Raw genomic sequence first — 25,806 nt, forward strand, 5'->3', positions numbered from 1 at the left:
GATGACTCTAGTTCAAACGATTCTGACCACCACGTGTATTTATAAAGATACTTTGGAATTGAAATGTTTTTTTCTTTTGTTCTATTTGAAAAGAACGAATGGAGTACAAAAAGAAACAGTTCACGTCTGGTATCGTGTTTAAACCAAACGCTCATACAGGCAGGTACATTTTACTAGTCTGTTCACGTTTTATAATTTAATATTCAGTTGTAGCAAGTTGACGAGGTATAATAATTATTTTTTTCTAAGTTCCAAATAGGACTACAATTAAGTGCATCTGTCTAAATAACTGCGTATAATGCCGTCCAATTTATAATGATTCGATTGCATTTTTCCAAATATTTTCTCGTATAAGATATACATATTTTTAAAAGGTGAGGGTTTTTAACCAGTTTTTATAATCTGCAATTGATATTGGAAGAACTATATCTTAAAAGCTTCTGCTAGCATTCCTGATTTCCTGAATAGAAATAGTAAGAAATATAGATGATAATTACTATAATAGATCCTACTTCGCACAATGTTGTCTATCATTTTTCAAACAAACTTTATCAATAATTTCTTCCTAAAAGCTGCTTCTAAATAATCTATTTCATGTATTTTTGTTTCAGGTATCCGTCTCATAGTCTACGGTAAGCTCAGCAGTTTTTTCACACATGCAAAATTCCTACGTCAGATTCAACATTCAGTTAAACGCGATATATATCGAAGACTATCAAGAATAGTTGATGCTGAATCAGTACTTTGTACTGTGAAAAAATGTCTTTAAAAGATACCTTCAATAACTAAACTAATAATCGACTCAAAAAAAACATCTTTCTACTTCTATTTCAGTAAGTAATTACGCTAGTAATTCTGAGAATATGAAAGATTAATATTCAACTGGAAAAATAATTTTAAGAGAATCATAAGAAGCAATCGCAGCAATTAAAGAAAAGTTTCTATTGATTCACCCTTTGATTTTTTTGCCACATGTTATCTGTTAAAGATGGAACCTCTTTTCCTTCAACCTTTCTTCAAAAAGAACATCAATCTTTTTCACAGATTTTCTAAATTTCTTGATTAATATCAGTTTATGATTTTGTTGCTTTGCCGAGAATACGAAACCTACTCTAAATTTCCCATAATTTTCACTTTCTTTTCGCGTTTCAATACAAAAGTGCTGTGTTGAAATAAATTTTCATCAAACCCCTAGTAACTTCATTATTGATTGTGAGCTGTTGCCCTCAGGGTTAGTAGTCATTAGGCGCTTGGCATTGCTTCTACCGCACTCAGCACGGCGTTAACCAGCATCAACAGACAGGGCACATTACTTGTGTTATTAGTCGCTATAAAAAACGACGACAAAGGTAAAGAAAATTTTGAATTGATATTGGAAGAAATATACCCTCTATGATACCGCGGATTTTTCTGATGTATTTAACAAATTTTTGTATTGAGTTCAATTCTTTCAAACTATTCATTTTGACATTGAGATGGGATCCTCTCGAATGCGGTCTTTTTCTGTGAGAACGCTTCGGCAGGTTCAAATGGTGCTATTGGATCATCAGTTCTTGGATTTGAAGATTTCTATTGTGGTGTATAACTTAATTCGTGCGGTTTTTTTTTCAAAATTTGAACGTTTATTTTTTTGGCGCCAAGAATAAATCAAGCCAATTTTTGATATCTTGCTCTAATGTGAACCGTATTCCAGTGAGGGCGTTCTGCATCGACCGGAACAAATGGTAGTCAAAAGGGGCAAGGTCAAGGTTATAAGGCGGGTTCTTAACCGGAATAGCAGCGTGGGACCGAGCGTTGACGTGATAGAAAAGTATTGCCTTGTATCTGGTCGCATATTCCGGGCGTTTTTCGGCTACTGCTCTCCTCAAACGGTTCGGTTGTGTTAAGTAACGTTCTCCATTGATGGTTTCACCAGGATTTAATAGCTCATAATACAGCACACCGTTCTGAATCCACCAAATAGAGAGCATTACCATCGCGACATGGATATTCGGCTTTGCCGTTGAATTGGCTGGTCGGCCGGATTCCGCATATGATTTTTTGAGCTTGAGGTTCTCGTAATGGATCCATTTTTCATCACCAGTAACAATTCGATGCAAAAATGACTTCCTTCTGTGGCATTCCAGCAGCATTTCGGACATGCAAAACCGCCTTTCTACGTCTCTCGGCTTGAGTTCAAGTGGAACCCAATTTCCTTGCTTTTAAAAGTTTTGAAATGGCAGCTTGAATGACATTCAAAGATTCTGCGAGCTCTTCTTGTGTTTGGCAACAACCTTCATCGAGTAATGCTTTCAGCTCTTCATCTTCAAACTTTTTTGGCTGTCCAGGACGTTCATAAACTTCCAAGCCAAAATCCATTACTTTTAAGTCTTGCAAACCACTATTAGCAAAATATAATTATTAGCAAAATACGATTATTTTCTTCATATTAAATGAATGAAGAAGAACTCCCCGTAAAAACACTTTTTCAGGAACAATTTTCGACATACAATAACAGTAGCTTTCCAACGCAAGTTCGGAATATTGGAACGATGTTATATTATACAAATATCTCTTATCAAACCGCACGAATTAAGTTATAAACACACATATTACGTTTTCATACTTCATAATTATAATTTGATAAATAAACTAGTTAAATGTAGTAAATGCTCTTTAATTCATTGTTTTTAGCACATATCAATTTTCACATTGTGTGGGATAACTTGTTTAAAAAGCAGTATAATAAATATAATAATAAAGACGAACAATTGCATAAATCAACGTAACACGACATAAGAAATAATAAAATTTTACAGATTGACTTTATGCGGGAAACGATAAAACAGTACATAAATTTTATCCAACTGTGGAAAGAGAATATAGAAGACAAAAATCTATATATATATAAATATATTTCCTAGCGGAATACTTCCTGGACATATTTTACTGCACGTCCGTGCGATTTAACAGATCTCTCTGTTCATAATAATTTTTCGTTCTTGTGTGATATCCCCCTGGAATAACTCAACACAACATCTACCCCTAATAAAATTATGGTGTTATTAAAGTTAATAGTGATTCGGAAGTTTTTAATTGCCAATTTAAACGACATATATTCAATAGTTCGCTGTCTACGGAATTTGACGCGAAGTTTTCTGCAATTAAAATACCTGAGATCACTGCAATTTGGATATGTCAGAAAATTTCTAGCTGAAAGGGTTTATACTGAAGTTTTCACGAGGGAAATCATGAAAATAGCTGAATCTTTTCATACAGTATGTCGAATTCAAGAGTAAAGTGGTCAAAAAAAAGTTTAGATATTGATGAGTGTCTACTAAATTCTAATTAGAAGCGTTAAAATATCGAATGCTTTGTTTATATATATTATCATATATTATTAGATAGTCAGTAAATGCTGCAGCTGGCTCCAAAGAGTTAGTCCAAATTCCAAAATTCCAACATTGTTTCGTATTTCTCGTGGTAAGTTTACGTTTCCATTTGGTCCTAACAGTTTTTTCGATTGATTTTAAGCTATTTATGGGGCAAATTAACCGTGTTTAACCTATATTCCAATTTTTTTCCAATATTTGTTTTCCAATTCCTTCTAATAGAGAATGCTTATGCATGCTATTTTGACATTGGAGGTGCCTAAGAGTGTCATAGTCCTTAGATTCTAGGCAGCAAAAAAAGGCATTTCAAGCTGGAAAAATATTATTCCACTAATTACGAGTATACATCAATAGGACTAGTTATACCATTAGAAGGAACAAACATGTCTCAAATCTACTCAGTATGATTGAGATTGAAATAGACTTTGAATAAAATATAAAATATCTCGGGTGATATTCATTTAGAAACTCACTTGGAATCAGCAGCTACCTCACGGATTTCGTGTCTTCCAAATTATGCTTTATCGAAAACTATTACGCCACTAAAACCAGATTGGTGTATAAGAAGGAGTAGACGAGAAGAATATTGGAGAGACTTCCCATAGTTCTTGTCGTTTCAGCAAGAAACAAAAAAAACCGAACCGTTTCTCTGTCAGTGCGAGGCTGTTCATTAATAAAAACTACGCTACAAAGAGGTTGAAGCTCATAGCCCTCAGACGAGCTAACTTTGCAAAATCGTTGCTACCTGACTGGTCAAAACATATAAATAGGTTGAAAAGTTAGCGAGGTTGATTCAGGGTGTTTGTATCTTTAGCTCGTTTAATCCAATCTAGCAGAATTTGACGGTTTGAAGCTAAAGAAAAAACTCTCGGCACAATAAGAACCGTAGAGGCGCATGTCTCTAAACTGATTTGCTCAACAAAAATTACGTATGAAATATGTACAAATAGACCAAGGATCTCTTGGACCAGACAAGATCAACTAGAAGAGTGACCAACGTTACTTTCCTCACCGAAAACAGACTCTACTACATCTAATGTTCAATTTTGACGAAAGAATAATCAACTATCCTACAGAAATCAAGAGAATCTTGGTTATTTCTCAAAGCTACCACAAAATATAATCCAGTATAATTTTTGTATTGTAACAATTTTGTAATAGTCCTTTATGTAATATTTCATGTAATTTTCAAATTTTTCAATCTTGTATCATCGACTAGAAATGTCGAGGTACGTTGAAATATTAGCCAGGGAAAAAGGGATTTGAAAAAAGGAATCAAGTGACCGTGCGGCCACTCAAAGAATCCACGTCTGTCTATTCATTCTCCAAAATTAACATTAACATAAAGCATAGTGCGGTAAAACTCCATTCTGCATGAAATGACGGATGTTTACGAGTGTTGGATCTTTGTCTCCTTGATCACGTAAATCTTCGAGGGTTTCCAAATAACTTTAGACCCTCAAAAAATGAGTCACTGGATATCCCTCATGGATACCTACCCACACATATACCCCAGGCAGGTTCAATTCTTCTGAAATGAAGACATGAGGATTCTGGTCATAATGCCGATAGACCGTACCATTCAGCTTGAAGGTTGCATCATCTGACCACAAAATGAAATGCTGGAACTGAGGATCATCCTGACTGCAGGAGGAGGTGGAGGAGACGCGGATGGTAAACTCGATAGTGCATGCGATTCAGCATTCTTCTTCCACACTGTTGAACGATTTCGTAATACGCGTTTGTACGCCGATACAACATAATAAAAAAAACGTGAATTTGTATCAGTTATTCATTCAAAAAACTCATCTACTCGACGAGCACATGTTACTATGACACAGATACAATTGTCGGAAGCACGAAAATGGTTCATTTTTCGGCAGCGTTGTCAGATCTATGAGCGTTGTCGGACTCATGCCGATTTTTCGAGAGCTTTGCCTGACTTATGCCGACCTCTGTGTAGAAGAGATATTCTGAACTTTACTCTAACTAACTCTAACCTAACACTACCTGTTTCATTTAAAAAGAAACATTCATCGCGGCTGCTTTTCGGAAAGTAGTTTCTTTTTTCAAAATATAGTCAGTAAAATTTATTTGATAATATTTTTAACATATCTTCTTCTTCTTCTTCCTACTCCATTTTAGGCAGATTACCCGTACATTCTTCGCAGCATGCCCATTGCCTTAATTGATGGCAGGATTATCACTCCATCTTTTTCGTGGCCTTCCCATACTTCTTCTCCCCAGTGGTAAGTTGTCTCGTGCTATCCTTACTATTCTTTCCTCGCTCATTCTACTTATGTGTTCGTCCCATTCGCGCTTTCTGCTCAGTACCCATTCGTTAATATTTTCCACTCTGCATTTTTGCCTTAGTCGTCGCTACGTTTCCTATCTAGGAGCGTTTTTCCAGTAATTTTTCGTAGGACTCATTTCGCTTGTTTCCAGGAGCCTTTTTGTTTTTGTTGTATCAGGCCGAGTTTCTACTGTGTACATCATTATGGGTCTGATTACAGTTTTGTAGGTTTTTGACTTGGCCTCAATACTTGCTGCTAATTTTTTGTTTTCCCATATACTGTCGTTCAGACAGCCGGCTGCTCTTGCTGCTTTTATTGTTTACTGACTTACCTCTGTCTCAATATCATCATATCCGGATAGTTCTTTACCCAAATATTTGATTTCATTTCTTGCTGGATTATTTTGTCGTCTACGACCAGCTTGTATCTGGGAGGTATTTTTGATGTTGTCAGGCTTTTTGTTTTGGAGAGACATGTAATTGTAGATATTTACTTATCTATATTATCAAATTCGTGTTTCACAAACTTTCTTATTCACTACTAATTTCGAGGTAGTAAGAGGACATACCTATAATATTATATTCTCCCTGTTCAATTAATCCTACTAAATTAATGAAATTGACTAGCGCTTTTAATTGAGACCCTTAAATTAATATAGTCGACTAATTTTTCCATGTCTTCCGATTAATAATTTCCCAGAATCAATGTTTACTTCCGAGCTCTTTTCTATGTACAGATTTCGATGATATTGAATAAATATTTACGAGCTAGTTTTTTTCTTCAACAAAAAAAACTGCAATAAACTGGATATCTGAGAAGATGTTGTCTCCATTCAGTCATTTTAAAAAACTTCAGCGCACTATTAGATAATAATTTTTAAATGTAAATATCAAAGAAAATTTGCATTTGAGAGAGAAAAGTTTCTCATTAAATTTAAAACAGTCTTCTATTTCTTTTGACAACCGATTTCGGAACTTATCTGAGAATAATCATCAATCATTTTTTAATCATGTCATATACAACGGATTTTTCTTCGATTCTTTCCTCTTCTATTTCTGATACTTATATTACACCAGTGGCGCAACAAGAATTCTAGAGATGATTTCCAGCGCAGTTGTAATAATTGAACAATCAAAACAAACCTGGGGAATAGGTCTGTCAAGCTAGCGGGCCAACTTATAAAAAAAATTATGATAAGCTCAAAAACTGCCGTTTTTATACCGTGAAATTCCCAGAAAAAACCATGTCGGGAATGATTTAATGGTAAGGAATTGCTTGTCCCCGTTTTACCCCAGAGGACAACGAGCCCTGAGGTCGGCAATGGTATTTTCGTGAACGGCAAATCAAGCGGCAATTATCTGTGCAATTAGTTTTAGCTATTGTAAGAAGGGCAGCATGGGGTGGCCGGCTATCTTGATACTCAAGTTAACTGGTCACCCCATTTTTGTTTTAAATAATTGACGGTAAAAAAGCGATATGGAAATGGCAATTATTCAGCTAGTGAAAAGTTAATTTTATAATATTTACGAATAGTTGTTCGGAATCGGCTGTTTCCTAAAATTCACGTCCTTGGGTTGTTTATTTCCATCTGTTACTGATCGTAAAAAGCATTTTTGGAATTTATTATTCGATATTTACTCGTCTTTCAGAAAAACTCATAGATAACCCAAACAACAGAGCTCAGGGCTTTTGTTGTTTATTTTTTGAAAACATACCTGTCGCGGAATAGATGCCGTAGACCCGAAGAGGGTATGTAGACCCGTGCCCCCTGAATTTCCCAGGCCAGTCAATGTTATATTCGTAAATGGCAAAAATATTGAAAACACCTGGCCGCACGAAGAAAAGCAGTACGGCAGGAGGTAGCCCGCCAAGTTGATAAGCATACTCAGTGCCTTTAAATAATCCGAATGCCTTCTCCCCATATTCCGTATTCTCTTCATATTCCGTGTCTATGATTTCAGTATGAATATTCGTACAAAGGGAAGCAATATTCGAGGGACCAGCTAACTTAGACATCGTAGACTATTAGCTCCCTCTAAACAATAAGTGTAACAGAGTACGTAGATAATTGCCGCTTGATTTGCCGTTCGCGAAAATATCATTACCGACATCAGAGCTCGTTGTCATCTGGGGTAAGAGCCATTTCTTACCATTAAATCATTTCGAAGCCAAGTGCCTTGATTTCGGCAAACGGCAAACCAACCGACAATTATCTATATAGTTACTTTTAGTTATTGTAAAAAGGAGAGCCATATTCTAGGGGGTGACCCGCGGCTATCTTGATACTCAAGTTAAAGAGCCACCCCATTATTTTAAAAAATAATTAACGGCAAATTCTGCGATCTTCAAGGCAACTTATAAGTTGATCCTCCAACTTGACATACCAGTGGGAAATTGTATAAAGCGTTGTAATAATGAATCATCTCTCTAGATAGAAAAAAGCGTTAGTTATTTCATTTTTCAAAAGTTTGTTTACACACTCAACGCGGAGACTAGAACTCTTCCGTTCAGTTTTTCTTATTTTCTTTTTGTTCATCAGTAATATATTTTAGATTGAGTGTATAGGCATTCTTTAGTATTTGAAAACGCTCTTGGGGATATTCCTGATTTATTGCGGAGCTTCAGCTTGCTTGATCTCATCTTTGTGCCTCCTCCTTTTCATTTTATGGTAGTAAGGCTCATAATCACACCTTTGGATTTATTGCCACCCTTATGAAGTTAAAATATCATAGTCGCTTTTAGGCAGTTGGAATGGATGCCATTTTCGAAGGAATCATTATTTAGTCATTTTTGAGGTGTTAATTATTCCATGCTACAGCTTATAAGTTAATTTACGATATACCAGGTTTTTTTAAGTTATTTGTAGCTTATTATATGCAGTTTTTTATAATAGTTTTGCTAAGTAGTTTCATTTTATTTTCTGTAGTAAGCTATAAAATTGCAACATTTTGTAGCTATTAGTGAGTTTTTTTCATATACATTAGGTATTGTCCAGACAATTTAGGAAAAATCGCTTAGTTTTCCACGATATGTGTGAAACTTTGTATTTAGGTGGTGAAAAGTGTGTACAATGACATATCTTTATCCGTGGTCTGAAATAATTTTTTATCGTTGTTAAAAACACCTACATGTGTCGAACTTTAAGGCAATTTCTTAGTTTTTGCTTAGGTATAGCTTCGTTGTTAGTGATTTTACATAAAAAAGTCATTAAAAGCACTAGAAAAGTAGATGCTGCACGTTGAAAAATATTGATTAGTTCAAGAGATAAACGAAAATAACAATGACTATTGTTGCTTCTAGATTAACAATTATAAAAGAGTTTAGTTATTTTCATTGAGTCTTGTAATTGTGCCAAAATATTATGAACTATCGAAAAATGGCGTGTGCCAAAGCTGGAGATTGTACGTTTAATTGTTTATGACTTATAAACAAATTAACAGCAATAACAAAAAACTTGATCTAGGAGTTGAATGTGGTTGTGCTGATTTTTTGATGAGTAGATTTCATTATTTTATGTAGGAAATCGACGTTCATTTATAAAAAAATATAATTTTGCAATCAAGGAAATTTTTTTCCAAAATCCCCGATAGCTACGTTTTACATATATCTGAGATCAATTAGGATCTCATATTGAGTAGTTTTTAGCTATGCAAATCGATTCCTTTCGTGGCGAGATATCAAAAATAATCCTTTTATCGCAATTAGTCCCCGAGAAACGTACGACTAAAAATTTTTCATGTAATTAAAGTACTGTAAATATAAAATTTGTTGTTAATTTTTCAATTTCCCGGTCTGTATCTCCTTGGTATTTCAACGAAACTCAAATTTTCTTTTTTCAAATGAAAGCTATTTTAATGCACTCTCGATTCACGTAACAAAAAATTATGAAAAAAGACGTATCGGCACCTAAAGGGATTTCGAAAAAAAATTCCCTTGATTGCAAAATTCCCTTTTTTGTAAATGAACGTCTACTTCCTACATAAAATAATGAAATCTACTCATCAAAAAATCAGCACAACCACAATCAACGCATAAACCAAGTTTTTTGTTATTGCTGTTAATTTGTTCAAGTCATGAACCATTAAACGTACATTCGCCAGCTTTTGCACACGCCAGTTTTCGATTGTTCAGAATATTTTGGCACAATTACGAGACTCAATGACAATAACTAAACTCTTTTATAATTGTTTATCTAGAAGCAACAATAGTCATTGTTATTTTCGATTATCTCTTGAACTAATCAATATTTTTCAACGTGCAACATATACTTTTCTAGGGCTTTTAATGATAAGAAAATAATGATTCAACTCAAATTGCCTTAAAATTCGACACATATATTTGTTTTCGACAATGATAAAAAATTATTTCAGACCACGGATAAAGATATGTCATTGTACACACTTTCCACCACCGAAATACAAAGTTTCACACATATCGTGGAAAACTAAGCAAAATGATGATTTTTGGGCTATTTCGCCTGGACCAGTAACGCATATGTTCGGATGAATATCGTGTTTCTTTAGGTATTTAGGTATAAAAATTGGACGAGCTGACGATACTTTTCTGCGGTATGGTAAATTTGGCAAATAAAATAATTATCAATGTTCCACTATTCAAATGTTAGAAACTCTATAATTTTGGATAAAACTAAAGTAATTTTTTTTCTCGTCTCTTCCTACATTTTTATGTGTCGAAGAAGGGTTGTGGTTCCTATTTTAGTTTCTTTATTTCTTCTCGGTATACCTTTCTTCGCTTGACACTGCTTTCTACTTTCATAATTTTTTTGTACATCTGTCTGTTTTTATTCCAAGGATATGTCGACCAGTTTAGATATTTTATTTTCATTTTTCCTATTATTCGATTTTGTTTTGTTATTTGTCCTCATTTATATATTTGTCCTACTTCGTTTTTCCCATTTATCTTCATTTCAATTTTCGGCTCGTCTCGCATTTAAATCTTTATTTTCACTTCCATGTCAAAATTTCTACGTTCCTTTATGATGTTTAATATGAAGTACAGTCTCGTTAATTTATTATGTTTGTCTCTATCTTCTCATATTCTATATAGTTCCTAGATATTCAGTGTCTTCTTTTTGCATTTCATTCAATTTTTATCCTATTATTGAGAATTTATGAACATTACTCTAGTTTTGAAGATATTCCCTTCAAATATCATGTTTCTTAAATCATTTATTCACTAGCTTCTGTATTTTCTTTCTGGTATTTGCTATCCATAGCAAATCATCCGCATATAATAGTAAATATAATTTTCTTCAATTATCTTCCTTAACTGTTTTTTCTTTTTGTCCTTTATCTTATCTGTGACTAATATAATAATGGATGTTTTTATATATAATAATGTTTTTTACTATAGATAAGTTTTTAGTTTGTTTTCTTGTCTAATATTATTCGTGTTACCGAATTCACATGCATATTAAGACAAAAAGATTCACTCCTAAATTTTTTGTGTCAGACAAAGAAAGTTACCAATTTTTCTTATAAAACTATAGCTTTAATGTATTCAAAATAGGGTTAACGTATAAAGAATACAATGTTTAACACCCAATTTCACAAAATTTAGTGCTGAAAGATGCGAGAAAAACATTCTACATTTAGAGGATACTTTTAAATATGTGTATTTAAAGATTCCATGAAAAATTATTTTCTTAGAAATGTCAAATTTGCGAGATATACTTTTATTTTCTATTTTCTTTATCATCACTTTCTTCTACATATGACTATTAATGTATTATATTTTTGTTACATTTACGTCTCTTCATGTCTCTTATTCTTAAAGTGCCATCTAAAACTTTATCATTATCTTTTTCAATTCGTCATTCAAGTTTGTACATCACAAAGAAGTTTTTCATTTTATAAAATGCACTTCGAGCAATTTCAACTCTTACTTCTTTAATGCTGACATTTCTCGAATTAATCCAAGACCCTCGATATTTGTATTTCTGTACTTTTTTAATGTGGTTATTTCCAATTTGTAACTGTACATTTTGATTTAGCATTTTCGAGAAGTGCATGTATTTAGTTTTATTTATTATTTTATTTACCTTTTTTGTAATTATTTGAAGGTCTTCTATATTCTCCGCTATCAAGACAGTGTCATCTTCTGCTAGTGCTTCCTGGATAATTACATCTAAACATATACTAAAAAGTATTGGTGATAATACGCAACCCTGTCTCACTCCTGGTTACATTCGTCTAGGGTTGATTATTTCGTACAATCTTTATACGATTTCTTCTTCATTTTTAGATATTGTCATCATTTTTCCATAGATTGTTTTAGTAAGCTCGATTGGAACCAGGTCATAATCAAACATAGCTCTATATTTATTAACAAAATATGATCTTTTTCATTGGCGAAGTTTATTCCTTTGGAACTTTATAAAGTATTTGATTCAACGTATTAAAGACAAATAAATTTTTCTCAATTTTTTTTTTCATTATAAGACAGCTCTTTGTTAATAAAACTCGCGTTTAATTTTTCTGTAGAGAGAGATTGAGAAATCGATAACTTGGATTTTGGCCCCATTGTGCATCAGAAACAATCAGTAGATTTCTCCACATTGTTTTTAGACGCAAATCGAGATTTGTATTTTCTCTCACTAGTTCTACAATATAATATCATTTGGTATATATATTTCATTTTGTGAAATCTTCAATAAAAGTTGATTATGTATACGTTTTTTTGCATCTGTATTAGTAACAAAATTAATGATGGGTAGTTTGAAGTTAATCGGTAAATTTAAATGGAATCTACAATCTCAACTACCGAAAAGGATTTTTGATAAATCGATATTAGAGAAAATTCAAGCATAGTGACACCTTTTTGTTGGTAAAGGAAAACGTGTGCGATGAATTTTCAAGACCATTAGTTTGAACTTTCAAACAGTTCCCTTTCGGCCGTAACTCTGCCACTGTTCTCCACTCTCTCGCAGGTTTCGACTTTAAATGGAACCGCAGATTATCTATATTTGATTCAAGCTGATAAGAAACATGGAAACGACATGGAGTTAAAATAAGGGAAAATGGTTTTTATTTTAAAAGTTGACCTCGGGCAAGGTAATAACGGGTTCTGGAATATTAAACCATTAATCTTTTCGACAATTTTTTATATTTGCGATGACAAGATAACTAAATGGATACTGTAAGCTCCTAGGATAATTCGAAAATGAGTTTTCCATTTAATCTATTTATTACTATATGTCCTAATTTAAGTTCTTTTTAATTTCGAACTGAAATTTTTCTGTAATAGGACACTACACAATCATAATATTGTAATATATGGAAACAAACAATAAGTAGCTGATGAACATGCATGTATAGGTCGACTAAAACAGCTAGAGAATTGGGCGTTAGTAAACTCATTGTAAGAAGCTTAGTAAAAGGTGTGGCTTCTTTATCTCCTACTTTCCAAAAAAATTTCTAATATAAAGAAAGGTTGCATTTGGTAAAGTGAAGAAAACGCAACTGAATCTTTTTCTGCGGAAATATTTTTTCTAATTCATTTTCCTGATGGCACAAGTCCCAACTTATAATTTTTGAAAATCAATCACGACATTATGAGAGAAATTATTTGAGAATTTTAAAATCAGTTTGAAATCGTGTAACTATTAAAAAAATTATATCGAATACTATGAGTAATATCCTAATAAAGAAAATTTTGATAGTGACTTTTTTCACTGGGATTTTGAACAAAATAATTTATTTTGACGTTAATTATAAGAGATTTAACTGTCTTTCCCACTATAATATTCCCTACATGCATTGTGAATCAATAAATTTGGTATTTTTTCATCGTATTGTATTGGCTTCGAACCATTAGACAAAGGAACAAGTTTTGCAACCAACCATGAAGGTTAGTTGTGCTATTTTTTTAATTAACTAAGTTAAATGAAACTGGTGACTGTTTTTCTAGTTTATTTGAAGATTAGATGTCATAACTACTAACTTGAAATTTTTTTATTAGTTTCGAGAATCAAATGCATCCAATAACTAAATCTGTTTTTTGTTTTTTCTCTAACTAAAGCCAATTTTTATTCCAAATTCAAAATATTTGAGATCATTGATGTCAACTTTGTAATTACTGAATTGCAACCAGCAATTTTTAAATATCTATTTCGATGACCTCACTGATGGCTGTGAGGTTTTTAATTGATGTTGATTTTAAAGTGTTATAGTAGTAATTTTAGTTACTTTTCCATCTTCTCTTTCTTCATTTAGAGAAATATAACCACAATAATTCGAAATCACCCTCCTTTTAGTACTGACATATTCTTCACCAAAAAGTCGTGTGCCTGAGTGGATTTTTCCAAGTCTGGAAACAGAAAATAATCCGAAGGGGTTGAATCTGGTAAATAGGCTGCATGAGGTAGCAATTCAACTGTGAGCTGGTGCATTGTCTTGATGAAAAAACATATCCTTTCTAGCCAAATGCGGCCATTTTTACTTGATTTCTTCGCGCAGACTTTGCAATAAGTTCGCATAATACTCGCCCTTTTTCAAGCTAGTTAATGATAATTATCCTAGGTCCATCCCAAAAAACCGACGTCATTACTTAACCAGCAGAGGGAACGATCTTTAGTTTCTTTGGAGCCGGTTACCCTTTTCAATCCATTGTTTTGATTGTTCTCTTGTTTCGGTTGTGAAGTGATGGACCCACGTTTTGTCAATGGTTATGAAACGGCGCAAAAATTTGATTTTAGTTCTGTGAAACATTGCCAAACACTCGATGGAAACATATTCACGACGCTGTTTATGTTCCATTGTGAGGTAACGTAGCATCCATTTTACGCACAGCTTTCTTATGTACAAATTTTCATTTAATATGTGATGTATCGCACTTTTTTGAAATGCCTACTGTGACTGCTAGCTCTCGCACTTTCAATCGACGATCAACCAGTACCGCCTTGTGGGTTTTCTTCAAGATTTATGGAGTCGTCACCTCATTGGGTTGACCACTGCGATGCTAGTCTTCGCAGGCTGTACGGCCTCGTTTGAACTCTTCTACTCAATATTTTACTATTGATAACGAGCAGTCTCACCTAGAATAGAATATAATTCAGCTTTTATATTGGTTACGCTAAAGCCTTCCAAATAAAAGTATTGTATTGTATGACCAATTTTTCCATGTTTACAAATTCACTGAAAACGTTCAATATTGTCCAACAAATACTAAACAACGTGGCATCTTCAAACCTGAAGAATATGCTTGTATTGTATACCTTCTAAGAGGTATTTTTCAAGTAACTACCGCCATCTCTAGGCCAGGCCAGGTACTTCTGTGACCATCCTCGTATGATATTAACTTCTTCGGTGCCCAATTAAAAATAAGCATTTGCTACTCGCCCATTTATCGCATTGCAATATTTTTTTTTAATTTGAGGTAGTTTGCCTAATGAACATATTTATGTAAACATTAAACTGTAAGAACTAACCAAGTACACTAACTGGGCGAAGAAAGCAATCTTTTTCCACAACCAGGGACTTTGGGACTGGGAAAACGTCTGCCATTGCTTTTTACCTGCTAGTCATGACCTACAGATGGGACGAGGAAAATAATTTTCTTTGTGGCATTTCTCCTTATAGCATTTTGAGGTGAGTTTTGCGACAATCCATTTTTACGTCTGCCGAGGACTCGGCTACAGAGAAATTATCTGCCATCGCTTTCCAGATGCTGTTGATGACCTCAAAAAGAAATAGAATCTCGCGTGCACCTTATCTAATGTTTCAGATGAGTTTTCCGATCAACTTTTTTCACTGCCAGAGACTTGAGGACAGAAAAAACGTCTGCCAAAGTTCCATAATGTGTCACCTTTAGGCCGCAAAATTATGCACTAACTTTTCATGTTTTTTATAACATTTTTTTGGACTATAGGCCAATAGTGAAAGCTGAGACAGATAATTTGGTAAAGAAATTTTCAAACTTCTCTCAAACTATAACAAAGCGATGACCAATTTTTTCCATGTTTACAAATTTACTGAAAACCTTCAATATTGATGACTAGCAAACAAATACTAAATGACATGGCGTCTTCAAACTTGGTAGATATGCATTTGAATCGGCCGTAAATGCATCTGCCATTTTCAGGTCAATATAAACTGATATTACGTGTATAACATATGACTTCTACTTGATGGTTTATAAAAAAATTGGGCCACTTTTATTATAAAGGCGTCAAATATGAAAAGTCCGAAATGATACGAAAATAGAAAACAATTTCGCTATTAGATTTTTGGACATAATTATGTGTATCTATTTGATATAAATCTTGCCAAAATGAACAACATATTGGTGATGAAGAAATTTCTCACAGCAATAAACACTGAATAACAAATTTAATTACGTTCGTTGGCAGAAATTCAAAACACGTAATAGTAGAAATAAAACGGTTGCCAATGATATATTGTTAATGTGGTTTTATTAATGTTATCACTTTATCAAATTCTCTCGGTTTCATGACTTTTTTCTATATACTATATATGTATCTATTAGTTCTATTTGAAAAATCATAATTACTTGTTCGAATTGTGTTTAATTACCAATTTTCACGCAATAGTCTCAATTGTTTATTGTGCAATTGTATTAAATAATTCAATAGTGAAACTGATTAATCTATCGAATTTCATAATTCATTTGATAATTCTCCATTTGGAAGTAAAAACAATTGATACCTGGTGAATTGAAAAAAAATATAATGGGAAATAAGTAATGAGACTCTTTGACCACGCTTTATGGTATTTTACTTTATCTTAGTTTATGAATTATACATGTGTGTTAGTAGTGGAAAGAAAAGACTACCTTTATTATCAAGATGCTTCAATGTTGCAAAATGTGGATAATACTTGTCTGAAATAAAGTTTTTCCTATTAAGAGTTTTGTCTCTCCATATCTCTATAAAATGCGCAGTTTTTTCAGAGTAGTTTCGTAGAGTTTGCACTCTATACTTTTCTATTATTGTTGAATATCGATATTGACAAAATGGTTGATTTCCTTCACTTGTTTTGATCATATCATAATACCCCAAACTTAGATTTTTGCAGTCGTTGTAAAATGTAAAATTAATTTCTTTATCAAAATAGCTATTCATATTTTTCATATAATAAAGTTTTGATCATTTTATATTCTGTTTGTAACCAACGAGGTAATAAAATATGAAAACGATATTAAATTTTCTTTTATCGGTGTGAATTGTAAGAAAACAGCTCAATTTGAAAAAAATCTGTTGTTTCTACTGCAGTTAAGATGCTTACTGAACAATTACATTGTTGTAATAGATTTTTGTTCCCGGTTGAAAATGCTGGAAGGCATCGAAACGAGAAAAGATTTTATTTAATTGTCCAAAAAATTCCCATTGACGTTTATGATTCGTATTTGGGGTGGAAGTGATATTTTCTTGCTTTTTTTAAATATAAAGTAACAAAACATCAGTATACACAAATAGAAAATGTCACATATATTTTCGTTTATATAAAATGGAGAATTTTGAAGCTTTAAAGACTTTTTTGGGGACAGTAAACAGCGACGCTTTATTCGAAAAATGCTTTGTTATTCTATTCAACTTATTTTCACGAATTTACCGAAAGAAAAAACAATGCGAGTTAAAAGCTTTTTTATGAGATAAGACATTCAAAATAAGCTTTGAGCTAAAAATGATACGAAAAGAAAACTGACTGACACTCAAATATCAGAACTTGAAATATTTTTGAGGAAATAATGGCTTTACGAATGAGATGTGTCAATAGATTTGGGACACCACAAACCAAACCAATAATGGGAATGAACTTAGTAGATATTTGGGAAAATTCTATTCTGTTCCGTCGATAGTATCTATTTTCTTTTCAAATTTGTAAGTAACTTAGTATCGGGCAAGCTATTTTTCGGTCTACTAAATTCTATTTTATATTTTTCAGTGGTCTTAGCTCTATCCCTATAGACGTAGCGTGTTAAATCTGAAGTTGATAGCATGTAAAAAAGAGAGGAATGTATAAATAAGTTTAGGACGTTCTAAAAAACTAGAAATTACACGAGTAGTTCATTATTTATTTTATTAGACGAAAATATAGTTACAATTGTTTTAAGTTTTAAGTTTAACAAGTAGTGCAGAAACTTAGAAGACAGGAAGCAGCGGACTTTGACAATATTATATTAGAAATGCTACAAAATTTGTAATAAAAACGACTACAAACAAATCAAAAAGTATACCTCGGTTTTATAGACATTCAACACCATCTCAAGAAATCAAATAGGGAAAAGTTTATAACAAAAACGAGTTGGAGTGAAATTGAAGAAGAATATTAAATGTATGTATGAAACAACGAGAAACCAGGTGAGGAAAAATAATAACCAATCAAGGATTCCAGAGAGAGAAGGATTAAGACTTCAGGATAAAGAGGTGAAATAAATTTACTTCGAGTTACATTTCTTAATGAATTTTATTCTTGTCGATAAAAAAATTTTACACAATTTAATTAAAAAAATCAGTTATTTTCCTTTGAGATTTTAATTTAAGTGATGGAAGATCTATGATATTATCGATGCCTTGCAGAGGGTAGTGTATAATTTATCTCGTCATCAGAATCTTCTTCGTCTTCATTTCGTACACTTGTAATAATGTCATAATCAGTATCAGATTCAGTATCTTCGTACGCGGAGAAAATACCATCATCAAAATTAACAAACGCATCGAAAGTCACAGGTTGTTGAATATTGAAGTGCGCAGTAACTGGAGACCATTGCTACTGGATGTTCGAATTACAATCAGTTTCAGGCTCTAATTCTAAAGAAGTGACATCTGCAAAATCTGCTTTTTCGAAGCAATTGGCGATAGTATTTTGAATAACATTCTTACATGCTTTATCTATGAACCTAGCTGCATGTAGAAGTGTAATACTTGACTTTTGTTTTTTACAACCTTCTTTCGGAAAAGCACTTGAAATTTCTATTGATTCCTTGATCAAGGGGCTGTAGTTATCAATAAACAGTAAAATTTTTCGCTTTTATTGCTTCATTTGTTTTTCGAGAGACAATAACCCTTCTGTGAACAATTCGATCGTCATCCATTGGATCTATATTCTACTGGTAAATATTTCACTTCTCGGAAGCAACGCGATTCTGCTTATTTGCCAATCAGAAAAGGCTTCAATTTTTCAATACCACTTGCATTGGCGGCTAATAGCACTGTAACTCTTTCCTTGCTGTGCTTTCCACCAAAACATGATTCAGTATTAAAAGTTAATGTGCTGTCAGGTTGAAATTTGTGAAATAAATCTAAAATTACATAAAAAGAGCACGTGTATGTGTATACTTATTATTATTTTATTGTAACATAATTTTAAAACAGTTATCGAACCTAGCTCATCGGCATTGAAAATGTCATCAAAGTCTTATTATGGTTTGCAGTTTTAGCTTCCAATCGTCACATGTATGTGTCATTGTTTACATCGGCATTCTCACCGCAGATTTTACGAAAAACAATGTCGCGCCTCTGCTAAAACTTCTGCAGCCAGCCGTTACTAGCTCTAAAACTGTCACAGCCTAAATCTTTTGCATATTGTTCAGCTTTCTCGCGCAAGATTGGTCCTGAAATCCAACGTAGCTTCTTCAAAACTTGGCCTCTCTCTTACTTTTACGACTACAGTCACCTTCATAAAATCGAGATAAAATTTCGTCTTTACAATTCAAAATCGTTGCCAAAGTCTTTTGCTATGTATTGCTTATTTTTTTCACTTCGATCCATAGCTTCAATAACCTTTATTTTATCAGGAATGCTCAGACATTTCAGTTTCAAACGCCAACTTATACGTTCGTATATTTATATGGCTTTACATTTTCGCATTTCGAGTTGCAGAGAAGTGTCCCTTCGAGTTATAGAGGCTATTGGGGCTAAATATTGAAAAATAAAGGACTTTGTCGGTCGATCAGACTTCGAGTTACGAGACAAAATTTTTTTTTTTCGTGTTGGAGAGGTTTTCGAGTGAAGGAGGTTCGAGTTAGAGAGGTTCCACTGTATTAATATAAGTAGAATCGAAAGTGAAATAAATACAAATAGGATAAAGAAATATGGAACCTCTGGATGTATTTTTGACATATGCTGGTGTTCGTTAAAACTGGAATTATATAATTAATTATAATTTATTAACATGGAAGTACGTTTTGAAATTGACAACATGAATATTAATAAGACAAAAATAATATATACAAGTGAGGAGTTTCAAATATTCAGACTGAAGAATATATGAGAATATAGAATCAGTAATTAAAGCATTAAAAAAATAAGCTTGAATAATTTGAACATTTCTGTAGAGCAGAGAGCAATTGACCGGCGAAAAGGATTTAACAAGCTGGAGAAACGGAAAAGAAAAAATACGTTCAAGGAAACCTTGGAAAAACACAAATGTCGCAAATATGGGAAGAAAAATATCATGGGATAAGGCTAAAAAAGAGTGGAAAAAATATACCGGACACCTACAACCTACATAGAATAAACGCATCCCTTGTTGGATGAATCTGCAAATATAATTAATGAAAGTGAAGACTATCTCTCATTAATGTGACATAGGAAGGTAGAATGAACAAAATACATGATGTTCGATGTGACTAAAAGGGTGTAAGAAACTATGAAAAAATAGATTTTATGAATAATTTATTAGAACACGCGCGCACCTTGAAGCAGAACACACATGAAATACAGAGAATACTTTCAATTTTTTATAAGCCTAAAAAATATTTTTGTACAAACTAGCTTACATTTGGATTACAATATAATAATATTAATGAAACAAGTCGATATTTGCCACACCTTGCGATAAACATTTCAATTAATATTTTAATACATAAACTTACATAATTTTTTCGGAAAAAAAAATGATTTTTTGAATGTTCCAAGAGGTTCTTTAAGGAAATTGATTTGTAAATTGGACGTTTCGATAAGATATCGTCTTCAGAGTGTGCGTACAAGGTGTAACCTAGCGCAGTTGCAATGATTGACGAGAGGTAAACGCGCTGTACATCTACGGTGAATGCTCGTGTTTCATGTTTTTATACTTTGATTCTAGACGCCCGTCATTTCAACCGCGCTAGACTTTAACTGCGCTCGCACATTTTGCGTCCATAGTATACTAAGGCGGTAATGCTACTTTATTCATGCCAGCTTCTGTATTAATTTGTGTTTCAGCCTTTTTGCCGGATTATACCGAATACGATGATAGTTTGGTTTTAATATCTGTACGAGTTAAATTTGAAAGCTTTTAAGCCAAGACTCTTCATAAAATCTTCCATAAAGTGGAGGGACACAACCCCATTGCTGAGAACGACAACGGATTTCTTAATTTGGATCTTCTTCATTTTTTTTTCGGTACAGCGGCTACAGCTTCTTCAGTGCGCATGTTCGGCGTCTCACAGGATACAGTAAGAATACACCTGATTCGAAAACGACCTATTGAATTTATCACACTAAAGAATTATTATTTTTATCAAAAGTTTGCAAGCTTAGCTTTGGTGTTAATGTATTAATAATAAAATACCAAATTAAACTAAATAAAAAGTAATTGGTACTATCAGAAGTTAATTTGTCTGCACACTATAATGTTTTTTCATCGAAAATTCCATCAAATATGATCTTGTTGTCATTATAGGTTATTAAAATTTAGCATCAATCATATAAGAGGCTTCTAATTAAATGTGATTCGCGATGAACAGGATCAAAGGGCTTCATTAAAAAGCAACGTCGAAATTTCGGAAATTTCACTATAAGCAATTAACAAAGTATTCATGAAAAATTAATCACACAGATTCAAATTACCAGCCGCCATTAAAAGTTATAATTATCGTTCCATCTTTTATATTATATACATTTATAACATTTCTCTTAACTTTGTAATAGGATAACGATTATTTTGAACAATTTAATCTTCAAGTAGCAACAATAAAGTTGAAGAGTCTTTTGTATCTGTGATGGCAATTATATTACAAAAATCGCCGACTCTGAAAATGAAAAAATCTTTCATTTCCGTCTATGCTTATTTTTTTTTTTTGGCTTTACAAAATTTTTAATTGTCCAACATTTTCTGTGATACGAATACAACTTTATACATTTTAAATACGAGCTTACGAAAGTTTTCAGTGTAATCTTTGGGAAAATTAATATCCGAATGCAATCAGAGTAGAAAAGAAGGATAAAAATGTGTGGGGGTTACTCGAAACAATATTAAAATGAAAATTGTATCCTATTTGATAATCTCAACTATTTTTAGTCATTTATTAAAATACTTCCTTCATTAATATTCAGATGATCGATTCCTAATTTCATCAAACTTCTCCCTTGATGACAAAAGCAAATGTTAGACAATAAAAAGTATAAAAAGACTCCTAGACTTGGAGGATAACTTAGAACATCTTTCCAACCGCATGAAGAAGAAGTTAAAGAAAATATTAATACTAACAAAGCTCCAGGTTATACTTAATTAATTTAGCAATTCGCTAGTAGATTTCAGACTCATTTTTTTATATATATGTTTTAGACTTAAATATGTTCTCATCATACCAGAGATGACAATGAAAGTTGTTTCATCGTATCAATATCACTAAAATGTAGAATATCAAAATTTTTCAAAATATCATTACATAAATAATAAAGCTAATTATTGAAGATAAAAACTTGATTCCAGATCATCAGGTTAGCTTCAGCCCACCACCCCACTGCTAACCAGATCGATAGGATTACATTTGTATTAGAGAAATGTCTAAAACAAAAAAAAAATCTGTTTTACTGTCTTTCTAAACGTGAGCAGGCATTTGACTGAATCTGGCATGACGTACTACACCGCAAATTTGGAAACTTTGGCCCAAACAGTTTACAGAACTAGTAAAATCTTACATTTCTAATAGAACTTGTAGAATCAAACAAAAAGGCGCTTATACTGACATGAAAGAAATAAATGCAGGAGTACCACAAAGCAATGTATTGGGATTAGTCCTTTATATTCTATATACTAGAGATATTCCACAATTAGAACCTTATACGATAGCCGATGATACTGCTATAACAATAAGTGAAGATCACGAAGAAGAGGGAGGTCCATTTGTATAGCCACCGTGTTCCCCTGTATTAAATAAAATTGATTCATATATTCAACACCGGTAAACAGATGGAACGAAATGATCGATTGAATAATTTCCATTATGTGAAAAGACATTCAAAAGATTTTAGAAGATTTACAAACATTCATCCACCTGGTATTACCACAAATACAGAAGTTAAATTCGTTGTGGCGTAAATGAACTTACTGTTATATATTGGTCTTTCTTATCGCATGTTTTTATAGTCCAGTGAACAACGGTGAAAATATGGTATTACCACAGAATTCCATCAAGACGCATGGATTTGAAATTTTGGAATCAAGTTCTATTTATCCTTCATTTCAAAATGCCAATATGTGCAAATTATTCTAAGTGATGGAAACTACCCCTTATTGTTAAACTTCAATAAAATGAAAGTTAAGGCATTTAGAAAGTTAAAAAACATTTGCAGGGTTAAAATAACAAGGCGTGATATTTTTAGGATACTATTTATGTATTCCAACCGTTAAAAACCAATCCTTCTTTTGTTAAATTGGAAAAAAAAAAAAATTATAATACTTTATCGTCCTCAATTTATATTAAAAGTATTCTTATTATATTCAGCTCAAATGTTTCTTCATCACAAATTTTTCACCCTTATGCAAAACATTTGAAAAAAAAACATTTATAATCTTATTTATAAAATTTAAAATTTTACTTATGTTAAATTGATATTTTTTGTAGTGCTTGATTTGTAAATGATTATTTTGCATATTTTCATCCCTTAAAAATTACCCCTCATAGAAAAATGATTGAAATCTTTAAAAATTGTGAAGATTGTAGTTTGTGTTTCATATGTGTTACATGTCAATTTAAGGAAATTAACAAATTAGTGTAGAAAATATATAAAAGTTAACAATCATCATCTGTATTTTCGTCTTCGCCTTCTTCATCAGTTATTGGATCACCGATCAGATAATTTGCAATTTCAGAATATCCATTGCAAGTTACAAAAATTTTACAATGCTACGAAATAAAAAAAAAATGTGTTAGTTTGTTTTAGGTATAACCCTTAATTTTTGAGCCAGGTAGTCGATTGGAAAACCATTTTGTAGGAAAATTTATAATCTATTAGGCTTGGAATACATACCCTTCATTTTTAAAAGGGAAACGTTCAAAGAGCTTCAAAACGCTACCAATGATACGCTACTGTGAACTTTGAAAGGTTATATCTCGTTTAATTTTGATGTTGAGGAAAAAATAAAAAAAAAAACCATTTAAACTTCTTTATCCTTTTATGTGTATTCAATTAAAGTGATTTGCAAATTTATTACATTTTATTTCAATTAGGGTGGCAATATCAAGGGTAGAAATGTTTTTTCCAGGAAATGGAGGGATTCTATCTTTTTTTCATCTTATTTTTTGTATTACAAAGTCTCATTTCAATAGTTATTTAAATTTCTTCGTAAAAGATTCAATATATTTTTTTGTAAAATTGACCGTTTTCCACTCTTAACTTTTCAAAATTTTCGGTTCACTAAATAAGTTCCACCTTGAGTAAATCATAACTCGGTTTGTATTGGCTCTATAACCAAAAAAAAACATTCTTCCAATTTTTTTAAAACCTCCTTATAGTTTTTTGATAAAATATAAAGTTATTTGCGAAAAATCGATTAAAAATATGCTTTTTTTGTAAAAATTTCAGTTAAGTCAAAAAGTATTGATTTTTTGAAAAAACTTCATAGAGTCATTTGTGCTTAGAATGCTTTTTATCGATTTCTACGGCATATCGGCAAAGGGTAGACTTTGCTTTTCAAGATATTTACTATCTATTGTTGAAATTTCGAGCAAATCGATACGTCTTGATGGTAAAAACCGTTGTTAACTGGACTGTCAACAGATACTTATAAGGAAATATATTATAAGTATTCAGTTTGATCTTTATATCAAATTTCGTTTTGAAATGAAGTTTATCGCTAAAAGTAAACTAATATTTATTGCTAAATAAATAATTTTATCTTATCGACAGACGATTCAGATGTTTCCGCAATCTAATTTCCTTTTCTAGGTAAAGCAAATACACTTTTACTGGAATTCGTTTAATAAAATCAGTTGAACAAAAAAGATTAAATTAGATCGACGTATCAATCATCAATTTCGGATACATTAACCTAATATTTATATAGTGACGTTATTATTAATGAAAATCATTTGGATTTCTCTGGTTTTAAAGGCCGATTCATAAACTTGACTTTCCGTTTGCCTTTGCCGTTACCGTTGAAGTTTGCTTTTACAACATTAAAAACATTTAAATGCATAAGACCATTAAGGGTTGCCGTTTAACATCGCCCTCTGCCGTTGGTGACTTTCAATACAAACGAATTTTATCTTTTCCCGTCTGCCGTTCGTGGCAACTTCCGTAGCAATAGAAAAGAGCCAATCACATCCGTTTGCTTCATCACGTGATTTTGCCTAATGCTCCCAATAAAAAATATCTTCGTATTTTCCATAATATCGCCAATAAAAACCAAATTACAAACAAAAACCTAAAAATATCAGAAGAATAACAAAATGTTTAGGTTAACGGCAGCAACGTCAAGTTTATGAATAGGATAAATAGAAGTTTAACGGCAAACGTCACTCGCGAAAGGCAACGGCAACGGCAAACGTCACTCGTGAACGGCAAAAACGTCAATCGCGAACGGCAACGGCAAACGGAATATCAAGTTTATGGATCGGTCCTTATTCTTCAGTCGTGCTTTTGTAGGTATTCGCCAAACAATACAGAGGGTGTCTTATTAAGTAATGTCGATTTTCATGTTTTCCAGTCGGAGTGCCTAAAATCATTATACCAAAAAGGACACCGGGTCTTAGAGACCCATAGCCTTTTTCATTTGCCAAATACTCTTTCTTTAATGCAAAACACTTACAGCATATAAAGCAACATTTATGTATTTCTTTATAATACAATAGAATATATTAATTATAAAAAACAAATCATATTGTAAGAAAAACAAATGCAGAAAAATTAAAATATATTAAAATATAAACGCCTGAACGTTCCTTGTCAG

General features: G+C 32.4%; 1 protein-coding gene across 3 annotated transcripts in view; it reads left to right on the plus strand.

The window, feature by feature from the left end:
- Nucleotides 1–25,806, plus strand: part of LOC130893595 (leucine-rich repeat-containing protein 24) — a 269,555-nt gene that overhangs the window by 130,178 nt on the left and 113,571 nt on the right. For 2 of the 3 annotated variants that reach the window (XM_057799813.1, XM_057799811.1), the window contains one exon: nt 612–632. The exons of the other annotated variant lie outside the window; for it this stretch is intronic. The gene's annotated coding sequence lies outside the window, so the exon portion shown is untranslated. The remainder of the gene's footprint in view (nt 1–611; nt 633–25,806) is intronic. 3 annotated transcript variants of the gene reach the window in all.

The sequence above is a fragment of the Diorhabda carinulata genome, chromosome 5 (assembly GCF_026250575.1).
Source record: "Diorhabda carinulata isolate Delta chromosome 5, icDioCari1.1, whole genome shotgun sequence".
Taxonomy (NCBI): Eukaryota; Metazoa; Arthropoda; class Insecta; order Coleoptera; family Chrysomelidae; genus Diorhabda; species Diorhabda carinulata.